The sequence below is a fragment of the Ascaphus truei genome, chromosome 3 (genome assembly GCF_040206685.1).
Source record: "Ascaphus truei isolate aAscTru1 chromosome 3, aAscTru1.hap1, whole genome shotgun sequence".
Classification (NCBI taxonomy): domain Eukaryota; kingdom Metazoa; phylum Chordata; class Amphibia; order Anura; family Ascaphidae; genus Ascaphus; species Ascaphus truei.
Genome location: NC_134485.1, coordinates 230,992,419 through 231,015,078, shown reverse-complemented (window position 1 = coordinate 231,015,078; position 22,660 = coordinate 230,992,419). Strand labels below are relative to the sequence as shown.

Sequence of the window (22,660 nt, the reverse complement as noted above, 5' to 3'; positions counted from 1 at the left end):
TATGCAGTTACCACTGCAACCTACTGTTTTGTAAATTAATGTCAAATGATGCAGGAGTGAAAAACCAATTAGAGCTTCCATTTGACATACAGCAATCAGTAAAGTAAAGTATGTACATAGAAACAGGAAAAATTAAGACTAAGCACAAAAAAATATACTTTATGTTACAACTTTTTTGAATGGGAGAAAATAATTTAAAAAAAACTCAAAATACGTGCATTGATTTTTTTTTTACATTTTTTCTCTATTTCATCTAAAATAATACACAAATGATTGTAATGTGCTAAATATAAACATCATTAAACTGCAATTTTGGGATTTACATGTACAGAAATGCACTTCATCTGGTCCTAGCTCTGCAATTCTGTGCAGTATGGAGATTTTGTATTCAAGTGAAGAAATTTTGCAAAATTACACATTCACAGGCTATTCATTACAGTAGGTGCAAGATTACTTATCGATGAGAAACTCACAGCCAGTAATCTCACCTACCCAATGTGATGAAGAGGACGAGAGAAAGAGAGAGAATGATACCTGGGAAAATACCTGAGAGATAAATATTAAATCCTTAGTGATGTTATTAATAATACTGTGAAGGAAAAACTGGAAAGTATCTCTGTGCAAAACTGGGGCATTGTTGGTCAAGTTACCCTACCACATTTATCAACAAAAAAAAACATCCCCATTGTGTCAGCTAGATTCTTTTTTTCTTTGATACATTTGCTATTGTTTGACACAATTATGCAGCAGGAAAACTTGGATAAATTAACCTGTTAATGCCCCATCAAGAAACAAGATGGTAGAAATCAAGTCATTATTGAACAATAATGTTGCAAAGGTAAGATTTAATCAATAAATAAGTCAATTATTTCAGTGTGAAGTGGTCTTTTACACAAAGTGCAAAGACATTTTGGCTCCAGGGTCATGAGGTCACTTTTACAGCAAAATGGTGCTGGATCACACCTCTCAAGCTATGAATGGAACAAAATACAGCTGAACCCCGTTATAAATGATAAAAAATTAAAATAATAATGTATACATTATACAATATAATAAAAATAAATAATAATTTATAAATTATTATTTAAATTTTTTTATAATTTATAAATTATATCATAGAGGAATCAAACCCAGGACCTTTCATATGCTATCTCAATTCTGTACTTCTACACCGCAGGGACTGTGTGATGTCATAGACCTTAGAAAGAAACGTAACGTTTACATAGTACACTGTCGGGTGAGCCCACGCACGGCAAAATTGAGGTTTTCAAATCTGGAGAGCCACGCTCAGACCGTGTTATAAGCGGATTTGCGTTGTAGCAGATCGCGCTATAACAGGGTTGAGCTGTATATAGCAGTTCCCACTGTGGCACAAGGGACATGGACCGTGCTGGCTCCTGGGCTCCTCTCAGAATGGCATAAGAGCACCGAAGAGAGTTATTAGTTAACTAGTATTTGTTGATCCAATTAAATATATGACAGTACCCAGTTTCTTTTATTTTTAAAGTGTTTCTTACGATTTTCTTTCAAAGCATCTTGTCTGAGAACAATTAAATCCATCATTAAAAGGTTATTACTGCTCTGTCCCCCTAGTATCTTAACCAATTGTGAAACTCTCAGCGTAAGAACTAAAGTACAGTATATATCAACTCATGTGGCAATTATCCTCCTCCTTCTGTCACCTTCAGGTATTTATTACATTGCAATACTGCAGTTTGTTTTTCTTCTTCCTGGGTAGGTATTAGTATCATTTGCTTTATTTCTTTGGATGGTCATCTAAAATCAAACATAGAAACAGTGTCCACAGGCCATTCAGCCGTGATACATGTTGAGATGCATCTTATTTAGAATTTACCTAAGGTGAGACACTAGATGTAAGGCCACGTTGTACAAATTAGAGCATTCACTTGCCTTTGTGTGTCTGATATATAATATCCCGGATGCATCCGTAATAATAATACAAATATATATATATATATATAAAACCAACCCCACACTGATGAGACCCATTAAGGTCAAAACAGCTGTCTGTGGGTAGGTTTTCTGGCTATGCATCTTAACCCTGGCTGTGCTCAAAGCTGTGACCATGCAGCAAGCTTAAGCCTATAGGGAACCATGTTTAACATTGTTTTTGAAGCAAAAAGTGGCACTGTGTGCTCATTTGCATGTCATTTCCCAGAATCCCTTGCTGCAATGGAAGTGCTGTGTTCTGGGTGATAATGGTGAAAGGCGGGGTTGCAGACCTGCCTAAGACATGCAAATGAGCATACAGTATATTTCCATTTGCTATATGCTTTGCTGTGGAGGGTTTTTGTCACTTTTTTTACTCACCATAACTTAACTAAGTATATATATATATATATATATATATATATATATATATATATATATATATATATATATATATATAAACCAACTGTAAATATTACTGTATGCTCATTTGCATGTCTTAGACAGGTCTGCAACCCTGTCTTTCCCCATTATCGCCCAGCATACAGCGCTTCCACTGCAGCAAGGGATTCTGGGAAATGACATGCAAATGAGCACTCAGTGCCACCTTTTGTGTCAAGCTCGTATTACACAAGCAAATCCTCAAGTCAATGCATGCTGTTTTAAACACAGCTTTTAGACATAGGCTGGGATGAGATGCAAAGCCATTAAACCCACTCACAGACATGTTTCAACCTTGATGGGTATCATCAGTGTGAGGTTGGTTGTAATGGCTAAGCTGGTTTTGAGACTATAGACTAGGTAATCACCACAATTATTAAGGTTATGGTGGGTAAAAAAAGTGACAAAAACCCTCCACAGTAAAGCATAAAGCAACTGTAAATATTACTGTATGCTCATTTTCATGTCTTAGACAGGTCTGCAACCCTGTCTTTCCCCATTATCGCCCAGCATACATTTTTTGATATATATATATATATATATATATATATATATATATATATATAAAAAAATCAAAAAATAAATAGATGATACCGTTCTGTGGCTAACGAAATGCTTTTATTTGTGCGAGCTTTCGAGATACACTGATCTCTTCATCCGGCGATGTTACAATGAATGAAGCAAGCAAAAGGTATAATTAAAAACAGTGTCTCTTGGAATGTTATCTGTGCTGGTCCTTCCCCCGGTTGGATGTGTTTTATGGCTAGAGGTGTCAAAAGGTTCCTGAAAGCAAGTGATGTAAGAATGTGTGTGTATCTGTGTGAATATAAGTGAATGGAGAGCCCACAGTATTTATTTATTTTATTTATAAAATATTTTACCAGGAAGTAATACATTGAGAGTTACCTCTCGTTTTCAAGTATGTCCTGGGCATACACAGTATATACAGTGCTTTACAAAAGGTGTGTGTGGAGTGGGAGTGGATATAAATGGTGTGTGTAGGTGTGGAAATGTGAGAGATTGTAGCACAATGAAAAGTGTGTGTGGATACTATGTGGTCCCTATTGGTGTATAGGGATGGAAAAACAAGGAGTATTAGTATGTGTAAGAGACAGCTGTGTGTGCATACATATAGCACAGTATGTACAGACATGGCTTTTAGCGCTCATGGGAAGAGAGTTCACTTGTGTCAGTAATGACTCATAAAATTTCGATCTCTGTTTAGTGTCCCGAACAGTTGCATAAATTTGTATTCATGCAACCGTCTCTCGTTCGGTGTTTTAAGATTACCTTTGAGTATGGCAACCCTCAGATCGTTCATCTTATGGCCAGAGTCAGAGAAATGTTCGCCGACAGGACTGTCTCTTGTTCCGCGTGTGATGCTGTGGCGATGCAAGTTCATTCTCTTGTTTAGCTCCTGCCCTGTCTCACCTATGTAGTAGCAGCCCCCTGGGCATTTCATGCACATGATGAGGTACATGACATTGCTATATATATATATATATATCAGAAAATAGCTGTGTTAGTCCAGTTGCGATAGTGCAGAATAAATGAGTTCTTCAGTATTAGGTGATACCTTTTTTATTGGACCAACAATTTATGTCATAGGACAAGCTTTCGAGAGTTCTCCTCTCTTCTTCAGGTCAAGCAATACTGATATACAAAGGATTCAATGGCTAAAACAGTGTAGAGAGAAGAAAAAAAACAGATATGTACTGTAGATAAGGTAGGGTGTTACTAGTGTTTGAAGCCAGGGGAGGGTGACATCACTCGATGGCAAAGAACTATATAAAAGTCAAAAATTGTTTGTTTGTGGGTTTGTGGCTTGGCAAAGCGTTGGCGTATGCGAAACAAGCTTCTTCAAATCGGTGAAGGTACTTTCCCCACTCAGTCGGCATCAGGTGAAACGGGAGCGCCGAGGACCGGGAGGGGGGGGGGAAGTTAGGCACATGGCAGCCAACCATGGGGACCGCGTGGGCAGCAGGATTGTCGGGGACCAGGGAGGGGGCGGGGGGTGGAGGGAAGGAACACAGCAGCCAGCCACGGGGACTGGAAGGAACACCCCCGCTACCACCTCCCGCTCTGTGTGGGCAGCGGGAGTGCCAGGGACCAGGGGGGGGGGTGGAGGGAAGGAACACAGCAGCCAGCCACGGGGACCAGGGGGGGGGAGAAGGAACACCCCCCAGTACCACCTTCCACCCCACGCGGGCAGCCAGTCACTGGGACCGAGGGCAGGAAGGGGGGACACCACGCGAGTAGGAGGAGCAGCAGCAACACACACACACCCCTATTACTTACCCGCGCAGGTTTGAAGTCCTGGCAGCTCCACTCTGCATCACGACTGGTTCAGTACACGTGGACATGAAATCCTGTACAACGCTGTGTATATAAGCTATTCCATATCAAAATAATTCTTTTTTTCATTTTCTCATATAGATATTTAGTGTAACCCTCCCTGCTCGGATCTTAGAAAGTTTACATCGGTGTCTGTGTTATTGGCTGCACAGGATGCATCACCTTATTCAGGGTACAGGCATCATGCGGTCAGGGCATTGGTCAGCAATGATGGACACCAGGAACTTTATTCATTCAAACAACAGCTTTATTGTCTTTTATATACAGTCTCACATTTAGTATACTTATTGCATCTTGTATAGCCATGTGAGTGTCCTTTGCCTATGCTGTTTGTATGGCTTACCTAGCTGCCCTCATCTAGGCCCACTAGGATGGTGCTGAGGCAGTATAATTATCATGCTACCTATAGAGTCCTTTTTCTCTGCAACGCTGGTAACACTCCATATCCACAGGGCCCCTGACGGTCTTGCTACTACTCCATCTGTGATTAGCGCCCTCATTTCAAGGCAGCCTGCCACTACGTGTCCTTCCAGATGAGAGTCAGAGACAGACCCTCTGGTGGGGCTAGTCCAACTATGCTTAGGGGCTGCTGCTTTGGGAGCTCCCTCTGGGCATAGTCTGTCTCTCTGTATACCTTGGGAGTAATGCAAGACCATCTTGGTGGGACGCTATATAAACAGGATACTTTCCCAAACTGAAAACAATAAAGGGATGCTGAACTTATCCTATAAACAGGGACTTGCATAACTATTCACAGCGAGATCCCTGCTCTTCAACTCCTCCTGGGTTCTGCTTTCCAGAAGTTTCCCCCTTCTATTTATAGCCTAGCATGATGCCAGGGGGCAGGGCTTAACTTCTGCTGAGTCACCCAAGCACCATGTGGTAGAGAAGGGTCGTTACTCTGTGTGAGCCCACCTTAGAGGCTCTCGTAATCCCACAGGGGGATTACGCTATATATATATATATATATATATATATATATATATATATATATATACACATATTGTATATATATTGTAAGGAAGGGGCAGAATGAGTTAAGGCAGAGGGGCCTCTCCTTAGGTGCCGTGATGTCAGGCCAGGGGGAGTGGTTAAGTAAGGGGTACTTAGGGCAAAGGGAGGGATCCTAGCTTTCTCTTTATTCTAGGCTCTACTGGAGCGATTTCTTGGTGGCTGACAGGCCATGATCTGGCTATCGTCTATAGCCTTCCTGTCTATCACCAGGGAATTAGAGGGATCCTCCGGTAGCAGAGTCGCATCAGTGGTCCCACGATGCGGTGTCTGCAAAACTCCCCTCATGCCTTACTGCTGGGTGCCACGTCTTGTCCGAAGGCTGCAGGTCGCTGTGCGGACTGCGCAGTGGTGTGGATTGTCAGTCACTACTAGGGAGTGTCCATATCTAGGGCCTTCCCTACAATACTGGTCTCATTAGGATCAGGGCCTAACTGGGCCTAAGGGCAAGGTCTGGCCTAGTCCAGGGGCTTACTAGCTCCCTGGACACATCCATGCTCTTTACTGGCTCCATGACGACTGAACTTGCCTTCCCCAGTCCGCGGAGGAAATCCTGCTCCTAAGCCCCTCCCCTTCCAGCATCGCCAAACCCAACATGGCCTCGCAACACAGAGTCCCATAGACTTACATGCAGCGCCAATCCCAAAATGGCCGTCACAACTTTCCCCCATTCTCCCGATCTGGCGGAACCTCGGATCACCGGCTCATCAGCAGAGCAGCTCCTCCTCACCCAGGCAAGGAAGGGGGACTCTGCTACATATATAATGACAAAAAGTGGTGCAATTATGGTGCAAATAAATCTGTACTATATATATGAAAGTACAAACTCCCATTGAAAGCAACAGGCTTTTTTTTTTTTGGTTTGGAAGATGTGGAGCAATTTGTTTTCCCAAGATATGCACCACTTTTAACTTTACCCCACGAGTCTTTATCCCAAAGAGCTTGCAATATATTTTAGGTGCCTGGAGATAAAGTGACTCGTCCAAGGTCAGGAGAACTGACACTGAGATTTAAACTAGGCTGCTGATCCACGGCAAAAGCAGCGACATAAACATTGCCACAAAGCTACTCTTTCAGTAAAATAAAAGTACTTAACTGAGAATCCAATGGTTGGAACATCTTAATGATGTACTTTATATTAAAAGTACAGTATAACCACAATGGTATCAGGAACAGTACTGCAATAATTGTTTAGTGAATTTGCAGAATATTTAAAAAATAAAAAAAAAACTTGCTTAAACCTTTTTTCAAACCATGTTAAAGGGAGAAGACAGGTAGAAATATCATGCTACCAAGTGTACAAGGCAGAGCTGAAACTAGAGAACATCATTTGTTTCTCCTTGTCCCTCCTGAGTCTCAGCAGAGTCTTTTCATTTGAAATACACGATCATTCCAATTGGAGTGTGACAGAATTTGTCCTTTACAAACAGTGTTCATTGTTGGTATGAACAGGTATGCCAGAGGGAGCCTTCTGTAGGCCATTTTAAAGATTAAAATGAACTGCTTGCTTTTTAAGGTCTGACTTGATTTTTCACTTTAACTCGTACATCTCTGACTTTTATAGACTCTGAGAAGGGAAGGAATCCACAGAGCTCCATAGTCCATAAAATAATAAACATTATGTTTCATTCTTATTTGACACTGTAAGCCGCTCTGTGCATAGAACAATACATCCCTGCTCTGAAAAGTATAACATAAATACAACAGACTAGGCCAAACTGCATGCAAAAAGTAGATAGTATCCTAGTAAGTATAGTAATGGGATAGTATCATAACGTCCTTAGTATCTTATAAATATTACTTTTGCAGCATTTATGTACAATCATAAGCATTTAATTGTAAGCTCCAAAGAGTGGGGGGGGGGGGGGGGATTTGTGCCTGAAAAATTATATTTAGAACATTATGGCAGCTTTGTATGGCAGGGATATTGTTACTTACTTATATTAGCCTTTCCCATAATCCCACTGAGTCATTTTTATATATGCCGAAGCTGACATTCAGGCTGTTTGTGGCCAAAAATCAGCATAGACAAAAATGGGGATTTTCCACTAAAATGGGCTGAAATGCCTCTTTGATGTATATAGAATATGGCCCAAGTTGGCAACTACAGTTTTCTGGCCTTTTTTTGACTGATTTTACAGTTAATGTTAACAAGCATGTGCATGCAATGTATTGTATATAATGTATACCCTGTTCATTTATGTAACTGTATTTGTAACCATGTATTATTTGTCATATTAACTAAGCCAGGACATACTTGAAACCGAGAGGTAACTCTCAATGTATTACTTCCTGGTAAAACATTTTCTAAATAAATAAATAAAGCTGCACCAGTAGCTTGTAAATGAGAATCTTTGATGACAACCTACCCCACTCACCTCTTAACACATGTAACTATTCTGATTAGGATGGGTTTCAAAATGTTAGGCTCTAGTGTCTCCCTTGTATTTCCAGGTCTGGAAAATCTACTGCTGCCAAGAACTGAATTCCCTCTAGAGCTATTCTCGCACCCTGGGAGGCATTTTGTTCTTCTGAGCTATAATTTTGCCCTTTAATATCAAGAAATATAATTCACAATTCTCTTAATCAAAGCAACAAGCTAATTCGCCCCAAATGACATAACAAACCTTTGTATATGAAGGACCATGTCACACTTAGGTTATTCTAAAACACATAGGGGAATGGGGAGCAGTCCCCTAACTGGTGCTACAAAAAACGTCACTGTGTGGTATACAATGTATAAGGTAAATCCGGGATCCATATAGTATAAAGCACAATTCTATCCAGGTGCACGATAAAGTGTGTTAATAAAGACAATCTCACTCCTATTGCAGCCCCATAAGATAAGACCAATAAGGGGGGGTCCAACTGTGCTAACAAGGGTAAGTGAAGGGAGACCAAACACTCACCCTAGATGAAAGCACATGCCTCTGCCCGGCGGTCTGGACGGCTGGAGGGATGTAGGAAGCACACTGGCAACCGGAAGAAGTTCCGTAGAAATAAATAAACTCACAGTAATGGAGTCCGCTGGGTCCCGTAAAAGCGTGCTTCAGTCCAGGTTAGTATAGCAAAAATCGGAGAACAGGCTGATCGCAGCAAGGGATAGGGCTGGAGGCACGTGACCAATAAAAATATTTATTAATGAAACAGCATGAAAGCAGAAAGATGCAGGGTCCTCTGACGCGTTTCTCGCCCGACAGGCGCTTTATCGCGATCAGCCTTTTCTCCGATTTTTGTTATTCTAAAATACTCCTGGCTTTAAAGTTGAGGGTATGGTGGAGCCAAAAACAGCACCAGAGTTGTAAAAGAACCAACCCCCTACTCTTATTTTTTCCCCATATTTATTATTTGTTATTCTTTTACAGAATTCGAACCGGGGGTCCTCTGAAGCTGAACGGCACTATTTTCAATTCTGGTAACACTTCGGTTCCCACCATAATTAACAATTTGGTTGCCGAGGTGCCTCCTTCCTTTCAGGAAATCAAAATGGCCACCAAATCTCGGAGATCCCATAAAAACCACAAGCTTCTTATTGAACGACTACACCAGCCACCTTTAAATGCCTCATAAGTTCGGTAACTGAACTACAAAGTAGCTCAGAAACTGGGACTGCGGGGGTCCGCACCGAAGGAATAAATGGTGAGGTCCAACTCTGGAGGACCCTCTAATTCAGATTTGGTTTTAAAACATTTTTAAATAAAAAAAATAAATATATGGAAATATGCCAAATTGGTGCTTCAATATTCTTATAAATTGAAAGTAACGAAGAAACGTACACCCAACTATGAAACCTATTAGATTAAAAAGCTTACAAAGTAAAGTTATCAGCATATTAAGGAGAAAATGTCACTTCTGTTTTTGGTATACGGTCTGAAAAATATGCCTGCATAGTAACTTCTTAGTAGCTGAACAGATTCTATTTATTTTGTACTGAGAGAGGCACTTGCACAGGCTAGATTAAGGTATTCCCATAAGTCCGACTATCTCACTACTTCATCATCAGAAAATTGGTTTCAGTGTGTTCATCAGAGGGCTTACACAATGATTGGTCTTTCACATTCTTTAAATATTAAACTGGATAAAAAATATATTTTCTGCCCTTCACACTTTTGCCTATCTACTGGTAACAATTACACTGCCTTTAAAAAAAAAGGGAAAAAAAAGGTCATTGATGTCTGAGTGATATTAGATTAATAATAACATAGTGTCCACTATTATGGAGAGATTGTCAGTCTAGTAATCTAGTTATTCTCTGGAATATACAGTATTTTTACAAGATTACAAAAAGATCTCTTTATAGCTAGCACCCTAGGGAAGTGTGAGATCAGAGTGTAAAAGTAATTCCACTATACTAGATATGTTATTAAATGTGCAGTGCTGCACAGCAATAATACAGCAGAGATGCGATACAGTAAAACCATTGTGCAGGGTAGTATCATTTTCTTACAAGTTGTTTCATAAATTTAGCACCAGCACCTTATTTATTATATATCCATTTTGATTTATTCTTGTGGGTTTAATAAACATGCGGAGCCACACAGCAGCATATTTCACAGCTGGAATATCGGTTAGTACCTTTTGTAGAGCCACAAGAAAGATGCCTTCAAGTTTTTTTTACTTTTGATACAGTCAAAACCAGAAGAAACGAATATGAATCAAAATGCATTCATTACATCAGTGACATTTTACATAGCCACTGTATGGGTGCCAATAGTGGTAAAATATAATAGCTAACGTGTGTTACTCTCTTGGCAAATATGTAACATATTTAGCAAAAATACACCACACAAAATATACTGTATATACTCCTAAAATGAAGACCTCGGGCAGATTTAGAGTTAGGCAACCATAGTGCAGTTGTAGCGCTAACAGATTGCGTGGCACAAATGGTCAGCTAGTGAATTTTAAAAATACGTCCCGCATTTAGTTGGCCAAAGTCTGCATGGGAGTCGTTAACATAACTTGAAGGGCGGAGAGGCATGTCTATTCTTAATTTATAATTAGACATTAAACAATCTGAGCAAGCTCAAATCCTAGAGTTACAGTATTATATATGTACTAGAATAAAAGCCTTTGACTTTTTTTCCTTTCCGCACCTCCTCGCTAACCTCCCCCCTCTTCTCTCACTCCTCCCTACACATCTTTCATGTTATACCTTATGATGTCATCAATTCTTTCCGCCTTTCTCCCCCAGCGTTCTTGCTTTCTCCTCACGTCACCTGACTCTTTCTTTCTTCGACTGCTTTCTGTCTAAACTTTATAGGTATCTGAATCTTTATATCTGCCACCAAGCTACAGTATATGCTTATGATGTCACAGATGAGGCCATGCCAGCTACAGTACATACAGACCCACTGACTCAGGCTATATGCATTATGATGTTATTGATTATCTCACGTCAGATATATACAAAACCCACTGTTTTTTTTAATAAATATATTAGATATATTTAATAGTGCCAACTTCAGTACTACTTGGAAAGTGACCTCAAATATACAACAGTAAACAAAGAAGCCCCAATACACATCCAATATGACCAATTATTTATGTAATTTATTCATGTTTTTTCTAACTATAAGTATGGATCATATGCAGTGCAGGAAATACAAAGGACACAGCATACAATTGGTAGTGTAGGACCTGCTGTAAGGGTCTAGCTTGATATGATTGTATGTTTAACATGTTCTGGACAAAATATTGAACCTCACCTGTCTCCCCTACAATGTATCCTAAACGCTGCTGCCAGAATCACTCTACTCTTTCCGAAATCTGCCTCAGCGTCTCGCCTACTGAAATCCCTCTCCTGGCTTCCTATCAAAACCGTATCACACACTCCATTCTCCTCCTCACTTTTAAAGCTTTACACTCTTCTGCCCCTCCTTACATCTCAGCCCTATTTTCTCGCTATACACCACCCCGACTCTTGCGTTCTGCTCAAGGATGTATTCTCTCTACCCCTTTTGTATCTAAAGCCCTCTCCCGCCTTAAACCTTTCTCACTGACTGCCCCACACCTCTGGAATGCCCTTCCCCTCAATACCTGACTAGCACCCTCTCTATCCACCTTTAAGACACAACTAAAAACAAACCTGCTTAAGGACACATATGAGTAGCTCTATGAGTGATAGTTTTACACCGAATACATAAACCTTGGCCCTTTGCAGACACACTAACCAGAATGCCCTCCTACTGTCTCTGTATGTCCTTCCTACCCACCAATTCGATTGTAAGCTCTTCGGAGCAGGGACTCCTTTTCCTAAATGTTACTTTATGTCTGAAGCACGTCTCCCCTTTGTGTTATTTGTATTATTTGTTATTTATATGATTGTCCCGTGTATTATTGCTGTGAAGCGTTATGTACATTAATGGCGCTATATAAATAAAGATACCCAAGTGACTCGGACGGCGCTTAAACACACTTATATAGATATTGTGAAACACCAGTAGTGCTTACGAATCAAAGTGAAAATAAAAATAAAGACAATCTTTGTGCTCAAAATAGTGAGTATATGAAAATAACAAATAAGTGTAAGGTAGTGGAAAATATTTCAACGACAGTAGTACACTATATTTGTCCCTTTCCTTTTTTGGGGGTAATCCAGATTATTACGCTCCCTTTGAATCCTGGACAACGCTATATAAATAAAGACACATACTAAATGATTCATAATTATGAGAAGAAAAAACTTAAATGAACTAAATAAATTGTCCTATTAGATCTGCATTGGGGCTTCTTTGTTCACCATTCCTAATGTATTTAAATGAGCTCCATATGGGCGTATACATTACATAGTACCTGTCTTATATTAACTTTCAATTTAGCGTTAGACTAACGCCTGTTCTTAATTTAAGACTCCTTTGTAATCATGGGCTTTTGGGGTCCAGGCAATGTTGAGCTCATTTAAATAAATTAGGAACAGAGACGCCTCTGCTCCACCTGCCGAGTCATTATGTTAAAGACCCGCCCACACAAACTCTCTTTTTACGCCTAACTTTTACCAACTCTAAATTGGGGTTTTATTTTTACGAGTCGTAAACTGGCCACTTGTGCCCAGCAATGAGTTTACACTGCGACTCCACTGTCACTAGCAAACTCTAACTCGGCCCCCAGGTATTCCATTTAGTGGTATGTGCAGTAACATCAGTACATTTGTGATTTAAAGAATGCAGTTTAATTATTATAATTGATTCAGTTTCCTTTTGTTTTTTTACTATGGAGAAATCAGCACAAAGAACGAATGCAATTATCCATTAATGCAACAATGTGGACTTTATAAAATGCAATTCATCCAATGATTTTTTTTTCAAGAGCCTGTGTTTTAAATTGGTGAACATTAAAATGGTAAATAACAGTATGAGAGCCAAAGGTTCATTGACTGTCTTAGTCGGTTAATGTTATATTTGCTAATTGCATTGTTATGTATATTTATTAAGCCGTTGTGATTTTTCTCCCCACCATTCTCAATATTAAGTGGCTTTGTAAAGAAGCCAATTTCTCAGCAATGATTCAAAACTATTCATAAAGATTTCATTTTTTTTTTTTTAAATATTCATTTAAGACAGTCCATAGGAATACCTGACACATTATTTAGTAAATGTTCATGGAATCCATGTGGAGGCGGAAATTAATAGTTACCAACTCTCATCTGTATCAGGAAGTGTGTTCAAGTGCAGTCCTAGTTTGCAATACATACTGGAGTTGCAATTAAGTGAAAACACTTATAAATCTGGCTTTTGCACTTTACCCCAAGGGAGCCACAGAAAGAGATGTTTTCCATAGATTTTTTTATATTGGGTGTCTTTCTTTATACTGTATATAACATCAATTCACTAGCAATTCAGGCTATTATTCTAATCTATATGCGATTGATGGCTTCCAGTTGATTAGGTATGCTTTATTAATACTCTTGATCCCATTCTGCCTTTAATAAGATCGCAGTCTTTATTATTGTGTAGCTGTCAAGGATAGTCCATCCCCTTTTGTAGGAGGGTCTCCACTTAAGATAGCCTATCCACTAGGCTCCATTATCCCCTGAGGAAGTGACAACTCGTCACGAAACGCGTAGGGAGGAGGAGCCTAGTGAATTGAGCTGTTCGGGCACCCGTAATTCCTAGTGCAAGGAGAGTCTGGTATGCCCTACCACTGACGTCACTTCGATTTCCGGGATCGAGTGCGGTGTGCGGCGATCCTCCCCTTGGCAGCATTTGGTACCACACAGGTTGCGGACGGCAATGAGAGCTGTGCTTGAGAAGTTTTAACATTGTAAGTGCGATTTCTTGTTGTTTTTATGTTAATAAAACCCCAGACGTTATCACACTAGTTCTGTTCATATCTTCCCCGTCCTTCTAACCCCCCCTTTCCTCCCGCACGCAAACATCTGTGGGAGCTTGGAGTATATCATCGCTGAGTGAGGGGACTCCTGCAGACGAGACCACGTGGGATCCGTGAGACGATCTAAGGAGCAGGGACGTGTGGCACAGATTCTCTCAACTGTACATGGAGAGCCTATATCCTGAAAGTAGGATTTCAGGGTTCTAGATAGGGGGCTATTGACAAAACATACCACGCAATTGGCGTGCCCTGCTGTGTTTTTTTCTGTGATTTCAGGGACACCAGCACATCAAAATAGAAAAACACCCCTACCTGTCCATCAACTATCAAAACATCCATCTATCAGACATAGGAATCCTATACTAAAGACTGCCCAATTGGTTCACGGTATTTGGGTCTATTGGATTTTATTGCACAGCGCCTGGGACATTTAATTTGTATGTGTATATAACATATAGGAATTTAGAACCTATTAAATTAAGATGAGATGACATTCATAATCCCAAAGAGACCAGTATGGTGAAATGTTCTGTCTTGATGTGTGTTCTTTGTGCATGTCTGCAACTTACATTTCTAAATTTTTTGCTACTTAGAATGAGTACAATCTTTGAAATTAGAGCACTGCAGATTGAAGTTTCAAATAAAGTCTCCTTAGGATCCTACATGAGATGATATGCTCTTCATGGTATATCCTTCTAGATTTTAGAGTCGTTAGTGCAAAAGCTATATGCCTATCTGTAGGGAAGGACACAAGGATTCTAGGAGTAAACCGAATGAATGAAGCTTATTAATTTCCTTGGGACAGTTCATGTCTCAATGCGTGTTATTCATTAATCTTCAATAGTGCCGATCGCTGTACCATTGCATGGAAATGCCTGTGGATTTCAGTGGGAGTTTCCATGCCATGGTGCCCCGATTGGCACTATCACAGCTTAATGAATAACAATCAATTACTTATTCCCCCCCCCCCCTCCAAGATACATGCATGGCTATAATCAAGTACATTGTCCTATCCAGCAAATACAGCTTTTATGGAGTTTTTAATGTTTATGATTGCACTACAATTGTAGCAAGACTACATAACAACTGTAGTTCAGACATATACACTACTACCCAGCTCAGAAACTCTATAAATCGCACACATCAGATTACTTTCATTTGTGTCTATACAAAAATTGTTAAAATACCTCCAAATACCTCCAGGAAGGTCTCACCTACCCAATACCTACTACATCGTGTAGGTAGCACCTGTTCTGGGATGCTATAGGAAACAATACAAAATTGATAAAGTGGTTAAATACAGAAAGTCCCTTCATACGTTAACATTAGCTGCTTTTATTGCTATAAATGCACAATAGAGAAAATGCCCTTAAAATACACTTAACCCCTTCAGCCCTGAAAAGGCCTGCAAAACTGACCCCTGTAGTTAAGGGACCTAAAGTAAACAGGCAGGTAAAAGGTCCCTGTTGCTATTACCTAAGACTTCTACCAGCGTTGAAAGGCAGGATTATTTAACTAAATGGGGCATAAGGGGCCATATTTATTAAGCAGTGTTAGTTCATAAGACACCTACAGGAATAGAAGATACGATTCACTTGAATGGGCCACAAAGAGCTATATTTACTGAGTGATGCCAGGGCTCCACCCTTAGGACATAAAAACTACACAAACATCACTTTCATTAAATTGTGGAGTAGCACTGCTTAGTAAATATGGCCCAAGCTGTCTTCCAGAGCCAGGAGGTGTCATGGAATAGTCCTGCTTATTCAATCTGGGCCACAGGCTTGTCCATCTAATATTGTAAAGCGATAAAAGACACCTGATTTTTCAAACTTCGAGTGTCTGGACATACTGATAAGAGAATCAGTATTTTGGAGGGGTATTCCACTATATGTTTTGATTTATCCATTGGTCTAAATTTATTATGTGCTAAATTTTATTATGTGCATATTGGAATTTCTCAACTACAATTGATTTTAACAATTTTGTATGCACTTTTAACCTACATTTTTTATAAATGTTATCAACTGTATAATCTGATATTCACAACAAATTAGTCTACCGATCAGTGTTTTTATTTAGTATTTAAATTTATATAAGGTCATAATGGCAGTGATTTCGCCATATAATCATGATTTATTTAGCCTCTGAAAGAGGGTTCAATTGACAGGAGTAGGTTTTTTCTTTTAAACAAAATAAAAACTATTTATTTTTCTTCTTGCAAAACAGTAAAAAAATTAAATCTACAATTACAGGACGTTTGGTACAACCAGCTGAGTTCCACAGCTAGGTCTGAACTCATCAAGGCCCATCATATTGGTTGGTAATCAATACAAATAATATTAGTTCTTCCACTGTGTCAACCTGTCCTAGTGCAACCACCATTTATACTGTAATTCCCACAGTAGACATGAAGCCTTCCACCAAAGAAGATGTGGAAATCAGGATTTGATAAGGTAAAAGCCATAAGTTCTCCATATTCATGTGTCTGTCTCAGGAGATTTGAAAAAAAAATCAGATTATGTTTCCGTGTCACATCAAGCAATCTATAAAAGGTGCAGAGAAACTAGTATTGTAGTCAGATTGCTTTTTTTTCTTTACCCATTTTCCCAAGAGACCATATTCCTGTCCTAAATGTAAGTAGGTCATCATCATTTCAGCACATGAAAAAGTATAGATCAGACGTTGTGATATCTTTTAATAGATCAGCAAGAGGCGTCTTAATAGATTTATTATTGTACAACTCTTTCTAAAGCAGTTCTCTTTACTTGTGGTCCAGGAAAAGGCATCTCAAAATACAACAAATCTAGAGCTTGTTTTGCTCTCAGTGAAAAACTACAGCCAGAACAATGTAACCCAACAAGAAGTCTCCAGCTGTAAAGGCCAGTAGAAATATGTGTCCAGGTCCCCCCTGGGTTCCCCTTGCTGCCCTTACCTGGGATGTGGCTATGGCTGGCAGCAGAAGCTATGGCAGGGGCAATGGAAGGTGGGGGGAGGTGCAGGACCCTGCGAGTGCTTATGGAGAGGCGACCGGGTCGCCGGAGGCCTTCGGCGACACCCCTTGCAGGGCGCCGCCATGTTTTGATGCGCGTGCATGCGCATGCGTAGAGATGCTCCAAAACTGTGGCCATTAGGGAGAGGCCCACGCATGCGCAGTACATGGCGGCCATTTTAGAATAGCTCCACAAGGGAGCTGCAGCCTCCAGAAGGCCATAGGGCTGCAGGATCAGGTGGCACAAAGCAGCCAATTGCACGTCCGGATCCCCCTGCTCCCAGTGTTGATACATTTGGCGCGCTGCAAGCCACGCTAGTCGGAGCTGGGAAACGGAAGGGTAAGGGTGTATGTGCAGGGTCTCTATGGCCCCTGCACTAGGCCAGAGACCCCCTATTAGGGCCCCAGCTAGGCCCCGACTCCACTGTAAGCCTGTGGCTGCTATAGGGACAGGCCCCTTAGACAGGGACACTGCCCCATTAGCTGATCAGTGTCAGGGACACAGCTGAAGACACCGCGCAGCATCAGCGGCCTGTGGTCTGGGACCAGACCACCACCGCATGTAGAGACAATAAAGGTGGGACCCTCCAGCTGGATACCACCCCACGTGGAGTTGGACTCATCGCTGACGGCAAAGGCGTGGGACCGGACAGGCCACGGTTTTCCGTTGGCGCTATTGGATGTTGGAGCACCCGGCAGGTATCACACCTTCTACAAGTGCACCAACTGTAAGACTGTGGACAGCGCTATCACACACTTCTGGGTGGGTTGGCTACTGTGGACACCAGGTTGGGTAGGTGGTCTTGGGCACCTCTGTATGTTGGGGGACACTCACTGGGATGCAGACTAAGTAGATGGACAGTGTGATACGGTGTGTGGGTAAGGACGTGCCAGGCCCGAGTATACATATTATAGTGTTATCATTTGCATGTCAGTAAACCTGTTATCATATATGCTGTGTGTAAATATTGCCTTGGGTCCTGTGAAGGGGTTATCTGGCGCTTTCAGGATCTCTCACAGGTGGAGGCATGGTCACTGGACGATCCAGGTACACCCCAGGCTCCCAGCAGCGGAGGTTCAGGCCTCCTGTGAGCAGCAGGTAACGCACCACACACACTTAGTAGCTGCCATATCTCCCATTGGGTGGGGGAAACAGCGCTACAAATCTAAAACATCAAACACTTGATTTGTCTGAAAAAAATACTCGTCAATTCATACAGCTCAGGTGTCCTAAAGGCCCTGATCGATTAATAGAAAAAATAAATGCTTTTCAAGAAGTGTCATAGGTGATTGTGGGGTTAAAGGGTGTTAATAGTGTGGGCAAAAATAGCAAGAAGAAGAACAAAGCACAAGAGAGGGGATGAGCAGTGGGGCACTTGCTTCGTGCAGAAAAGATTGAAAGCTTTAACTGTTCTTACTGCATCCTGAACTTCGTCACCCTCTGTGGCTAACTAACAATTGATTTGGACATCTAGGCCCAGCTGATCCAGGTTAACTCAAGAGAATATTATGCCTGTGTTTTAGTATATTTCTGTCACAGCTGTCGGTCGTGTGTCAAAATGTCTGTATCTTTTTCAGTGTCTGTCACATTGTCTGCAAGTTAATATGTGTCTGTGTAGAGGTCAGTGTAATCACTGCAATGGCATGTCAGAAACTAATAATGAGCCCAATGCAGTGATCCTATTTGTAAGATGGGCTGCATTGCACATGGGTGGTCAGCAAACAGACTTTAACAAGAACAACCTGTACATGCCTGGACCACCCTCTATCACCCCTTTGGATTTTAACAGTATAAACATCAGATCTCGACTGCTAGAAGACAAATACCAGGGATGTCTGTACTGGAAACTGATCTGAATAAGGAGGGAGATGCTCATGTGCACATTTTAGTTCATGTTTCCTTCCTTTGCATGCACAGATGTAATAATAATCAAAATATGTTTCTTAAATAGTTTTCTATTACAGATGTAGTCAACGTTATTGTACCCATTAACGTGGGGTACCACATTAATGGTATTGCACAGTACATTAGGGAACAGATTAAACCGCCAAAGCACTTGTATTCACCAGGTGCTGCTGACAAAGTATACTGCACATGCATTATATTGTTAGGGGCCACCATTGTGAACACTGCAGTTTGTATAGCATGTGACGTCAGTTGTCCGTAGAACAACTGTAAGCACGTGCACATAGGAAACACAATGACAGAGTAAACAGAGTTATTGAGCAAGTGTTTAGTTTTGTCAAGAGCACCAACTTTGCAAATACGCTGGAGTCCATACAGTCAGTAATCTGTCCATACAGCAACTCTACGCATGCTCAATTACAGACAGCAGTGGCCCCATATCTTACCCAGTACAGCGTATGTGAGAGCTGTGTATATTTAGGGTTGCCAGCTGTCCGGTATTAAACCAGACAGCCAGGTATTTTGTACTCTGTCCGGTAAAAAATGAGAGATGATACTGCACATGTACAGTACTGTATGTGTCTGGTATTACCTCTCTGGACTTAGTAACCAATCGCGGGATTTCCCCCGAGAAGGGAGAGAGCAGGGCTGCTGCTAGGGGGTTGGGCAGCTTCCTCCATCCTGATTAGCTGCAGCTGTTTAATGCAGCCAATCAGGATGGAGGTGGCCGGAGCATGGGGGGTGGGACCAAAGAGCGGTGGAAAAGCATGAAGCAGAGAGAGGTGAGGCTGTGTCCTATGTCCTGACTGTGTCCTGTGTGTACTTGTTCTGTTTTGTCCTGGTGTGTGTGTGTTTCTATTTTTACTTGTACTGTTTTGTGTGTGTGTGTGTTTTCTCTGGCTGTCCTGTGGGGGTGATAATGACAGGGAGAGGGGGTGAGAGGATGACGGGGGGGGGGGGTGAGATGAGAGGATGAAGGGAGGGGGGTGAAAGAGGATGAAGGAAAGGGGTAGGGTGAGAGGCTGAAGGGAGGAGGGTGGGATGAGAGAGGATGAAGGGAGAAAGAGGTGGTATGAGAGAGGATGAAGGGGAGGTGGGATGAGAGGATGAAGGGAGGGGGGTGAAAGAGGATGAAAGAAGGGTGGGGTGAAAGAGGATGAAGGAAAAGGGGTGGGGTGAGAAGGTTGAAGGGAGGAGGGGTGGGGTGAGAGAGGATGAATGGGGGTGGGGTGAGAGGATAAAGGGAGGGGAGGGGGTGAGAGAATGAAGGGGGGATGACAGAGGATGAAGAGGGGGATGAGAGAGAATGAAGGGAGGGGGATGAGAGAGGATGAAGGGAGGGGGATGAGAGAGAATGAAGGGAGGAGGATGAGAGAGGAGGATGAGAGGACGAGGGGGGTGGGAGGGTGAGAGGATAAGGAGAGAAAGAGAGAGGATGAGGAGGGGTGCAACAATTTTGGAATTTGTGGGAGGAGCATTAAGATTAGTTTTGCTCGCCATGTACAGTATGACTGCAGGTCAGTTATTTATAAATGATCTGACCATTACATCATTTGTTCTAAATTTCCCTCAAAGAATACACTGCATATTCTATTTCTTAAAAAAAAACCTCGGAAGGGCACTACTTCCCAAGACTCCTCTCCAGATTTTTTACGAAACAGAATATAAATTGGTGAATACTTGGAGTGAAATTTAGAAAAAAATACGTAACAGTCAGGTAATCTATATATAACATTCTTCCCTACCAACAATTCTCGCGTGCGTTACACCTTTCACCATTTTGTCCAGTATTTTTGAACAAGCCACCTGGCAACCCTATGTATATTCCACAATAAAAATACGTACACAAGAATAAACACTGTACAGGCATACCACACATTAACGTACGCAATTGGTCCAGAGCATATATGTAAAGCGAAAATGTACTTAAAGTGAAGCACTACATTTTTTCCCACTTATCAATGTTTCGGTACAGGTAGGGAGCCGGTATTGCTGTTTAGGACGTGCTGACAGGCACATGCGTGAGCTGCCGTTTGCCTATTGGGTGAGGGGAATCAGCGCGTCACTACTACGGCAGTCTGTAGGGCAGCATAAGTGTCCGTACTGCGTACGGACACAGGGGTATGGTGCTATTGAAAATATGTCCTTACTCACGAGTCTACTTAAAGTTAGTGTCCTTAAACCGGGGTATGCCAGTATAATGTAAGCGCTATATATTGTGATGCCCACACCATGTTGCAGTCTCTTTAGTCCCAATTTAAGGCCGAAAACACTGTATAAAGTTTAACTGCAGGGATTTTATTTACAGGGATTAAATCATATACCAGGCCCACCGTCCCTTTAAATCAAAACAACACATAAAAATAACTCCTATTCCCTTTAGGGAAAGCCAACTGCACCATAGCTTTCGCCCTCACTAACCACATGGCCAGCTAAGCTGGTTCCCAAGCCAAAACATGCCCTGGCATATGCAACAATGTAACAGAGTCTCTGCATACAATAGTAAGGGTTTTGCTTATCTTAGTCCTTATGGAGAAGACGTCCCTGCTTCAGCACGGTCTTGCGTCCTTTCCTTCTTAGGGGAACTCTGCCCTACTTGAGCACAGAGAAACTCTCCTCTGCCAGTCCTCTTTAACAATCTTCCGCAGCTGGGGAGCACTTCTATCCCCCTCTTCTCTGGGGAAAAACAGTCGCACTGTCTGGCAGCTTCCTGTGTCTTTTAAAACACTTCCTCATTCAGTCAGACCAGGCTGATTAACTCCATTAGTTAGCATCTGCTGCTGGCTTCTCTTTGAGGAATTAACTCTCTGAGGGCTGGAAAGCACACTTACTGCACTGTTCCAGCCCCTAGAGTATATATATTAAGATAGAATAATAATAAACATGCAAGACATGGCATTAGCTTGCTATATGCAGTAATTTTCTTTGGTTTTATACAAGGTTTTTCTTAATTAAAATAAAGACGGGTAAGCACATGCATAAACATTACTGCATAGGAAGTGTACTTTTAGCAGGATGAGAGAGGCCAAAATCAGGAGACATAATGCTGGCATCAAAGGGGTTACAATATATCCGTTTCCCCCACCTCAATCATACCACCTTAGATAATATGTTCCCTTTAAGGTTTCAGAGCGTGCTAAAACAGCCCCATGGTTTTCAAGGCAACATAACCATTGCATTTTTCAACAGAAAGAGGATTGCGGTGAAATAAATGTGATAAGCAGTATTAACCCTGTCTGTCCTATAGCCTAAAATATTATATAGAATATTACATAAAATATACATATACTGAATGGAAGTGTGTGTATATATGTTACATGCACAGTGGCCAGTTAGGTCAATACAAGAGGTTGGTTGGTGGAAATAAAAACCTAATGAGCTGTCTCAACTGTGGATGTTGTGCTGAAATAAAATAGATTGGGTCATTTTAAAGGTTTTATACTATTTCAAATAGATATTAATTTGAATATGCTGTAAGTAATCCCCTAAAGAAACCCCACTGCATGGTCTGTACAGTAATCTGCTTTAAAGGGAATCACATTGACGTCACTTTCTAATTTTAACATCCTGGGGGTAAATGCATAGTATATTTATTTCATATTACTGTAGTTCATATGTCACTAAATTTACTAAATAAAAATTAAATTATCTATTGCATGTAGTGTATACAAACG

The 22,660-nt window shown here is 41.2% G+C and overlaps 1 protein-coding gene across 19 annotated transcripts in view; it reads right to left on the bottom strand.

Annotated features, from left to right (window-relative positions):
- Positions 1 to 22,660, bottom strand: part of DMD (dystrophin) — a 2,761,517-nt gene that overhangs the window by 359,705 nt on the left and 2,379,152 nt on the right. The gene's annotated exons all lie outside the window — the stretch shown is intronic.